The sequence below is a fragment of the Sinocyclocheilus anshuiensis genome, unplaced genomic scaffold (assembly GCF_001515605.1).
Source record: "Sinocyclocheilus anshuiensis isolate Anshui unplaced genomic scaffold, SAMN03320099.WGS_v1.1 scaffold68, whole genome shotgun sequence".
NCBI classification, from domain to species: Eukaryota; Metazoa; Chordata; class Actinopteri; order Cypriniformes; family Cyprinidae; genus Sinocyclocheilus; species Sinocyclocheilus anshuiensis.
Genome location: NW_015555741.1, coordinates 548,710 through 551,122, shown reverse-complemented (window position 1 = coordinate 551,122; position 2,413 = coordinate 548,710). Strand labels below are relative to the sequence as shown.

Here is a 2,413-nt window from a genome sequence, read left to right as displayed (position 1 = left end):
GTTTTTTTAACCTTAAACCGCATAAACACATTTCATTACACCAAATACACAACATAATGTTCGTTTTAGCAACGTCATATGACCCCTTTAAGAAATTCTTTTAACCCAAAAAGCAAATTATGCTCCCTTCGAACTGGTTTTCTTTAAAATACAAATTGTTGTAATCCCAGGCTATCTGTAATCAGAAGCACATTTATAACTGAATATAATTTAATTTCATTCACATGTGTTTCATAAACACATAATCCTTTATGGATTACAATCCGCCATCAAAATGATACTTTTAATTATTCTGGCTGCTGTGAGAGAAGGCTATAAACGATCCGCCACCTGCAGGATCCTCACATGCGATAGACAGCCTAGTAGCCGGGACAACTTCTTTATGTTTTCATAAGTGATGTAATGACGCGGCAGCATGCTCAAATTTTCCGCGAAAACCTACCCGTACCACTCAAATTAGATTAGAAAACATTATTATAAGCTGACTGTTGTGAATCGGGCTAAAGTAAGGGGATAGTTTCGAACACTAGCTGTTAAATACTTGCTCAAATATTGATTTCGGATAATTTTTAACCAAAAAAAGTTACGGACTGCAGCTTTAAATTAGAAGTAAAAAAAAATTTAAGTAATAAATGTTAAAATTGATAGCTCTCAATTATACTGTAATGCTGAATGGCAATAGTCAATGTTTAAATATTAGGAAAAAAATGACAATTTCCTAGAGACATCAGTAGTATTGGTATCAGTGATACTCACCTTCAGTCATAAAAAAAATGTACTGTCTTTGTTGTTTCTACATTCATTTGAAGATTGAATGTGAAATTATTGCAATATAAAAGAATATTAAAAAACTTTAATGTTAGGTGGGATTAATCACAATTAATTTCAGAAAAAATGTGCGATTATATATGTATATTAAGTCTGTCAGTCGATTACATTTTTTAATCTAATTAATTACATGATGTGTCGATTAATTAGTTTAATCGCAAATTACATTTGTCTGTGAAAATAGCCCCAAAAGATGATTTAACGCTATTTTTGTGTTAAATGAGTAAGTATTAAGTAGACCTTACAAATAGTAGCTTTAGAAAGAAGTATTTTATTTGATTCAATATCAAATTTATTACACAAATATTTAGGCTACATTGGTCTAACATAAACTATGGAACATAAAAGAAGATAATCTGAAAAACATCTCAGTTTTTTTCGTTCAAAACAGCTTTGTTACCAACAGTCTTCAAAATACCTTCTTTAATGTTCCACAAAAGAAATTAAGTCATTCAGGATTGAGTAAATGACGACATAATTAAAAAAATTTAGATGAACTCTCTATTCAAAATTTTTTCCGCCTTTTTTTATGAAATAATACTTTAAATAAGAAACTAAAACTGCCAGCAGGTGGCGGTAAATGTGTCTTTCATTCATTCCATTTGTTCAAACAGCTGATTCATTCAGGAATTCAATAAGCTGATCACTTTATGAATGGGCCTTTAAATCATTGATTCGATTCGTTCAAAATGCAGATTCATTGAGAAACTAAACACCGCTGTGTTGCTCACAGATGCACAAAAGTTCTGCTGTAGCTTTATAGGTAATATTTTTGTTGGCAAAACTGAGCAAAAACAGACAATATTGTTTAAAATATACAATAATAATAACTTCTAATTTACAGAACTGTTGTATAAAATCACACATGCACTCATTATATTCGGGACAAACAGCACTCGTGTGATTGCTTTTGCTGTTCGTGTGATATCGCTTATCATGTGATATAAATACGAGACAGAAACTCATACAGGAGCATTTTTGCCCCAATATCTTGAATTTTATAGTATAACTGCTTTTATGGAGTTGTTGCCCTGCATCATATTTGTCAACACTCAACTGTATGAAATGTAAGATGACATAGAGGTTCTGGGGGCGGGGCCAGTGTGTTAACTGCGTTAAAATATTTTAAAGGCACAATATGTACGATTTTTTTATTAAAATAGCGTCATTAAACTACGCCTTTGCTTCTTTGTTTATTTTGAATACGTGCCCTCCAGCGGCGAAAATTACATATTGTGCCTTTAATTGTGTTATTTTTTTAAGAAGTTAAAGCGTTAAACTGACAGCCCTAATATATATATATATATATATCTCAGGGCTCGACAATAAGGACTGCCCGATGGCCCGGGGCCAGCGTGAAAGACGTTCGGGCCAGTAGACGAATTTGTCACTTGCCCGATCGGGCCACTGCAGCGTCGTCACGAAACATGCATTTGCATTTTTAAGCCTTGTTAATTTAAAAATTCAAGCGATTAAAAAGTAGGGATGCACCGATACTGGTATCGGTATTGGGCCCGATACTGAGCTCCTGTACTCGTACTCGTTAAAATGCCCCGATACCAAACGCCGATACCACACAGCATGT

At 33.5% G+C, this 2,413-nt stretch overlaps 1 protein-coding gene and 1 long non-coding RNA gene across 2 annotated transcripts in view; one reads left to right on the top strand and one right to left on the bottom strand.

The window, feature by feature from the left end:
- The window catches only part of LOC107673264 (uncharacterized), a 7,444-nt gene extending 6,169 nt beyond the window's left edge, over positions 1–1,275 (bottom strand). Inside the window, exon 1 of the long non-coding RNA XR_001632391.1 lies at positions 1,264–1,275. This is a non-coding gene — a long non-coding RNA (uncharacterized LOC107673264). The remainder of the gene's footprint in view (positions 1–1,263) is intronic.
- The window catches only part of LOC107673263 (paired amphipathic helix protein Sin3a-like), a 37,130-nt gene that overhangs the window by 5,086 nt on the left and 29,631 nt on the right, over positions 1–2,413 (top strand). The window lies entirely within an intron of this gene.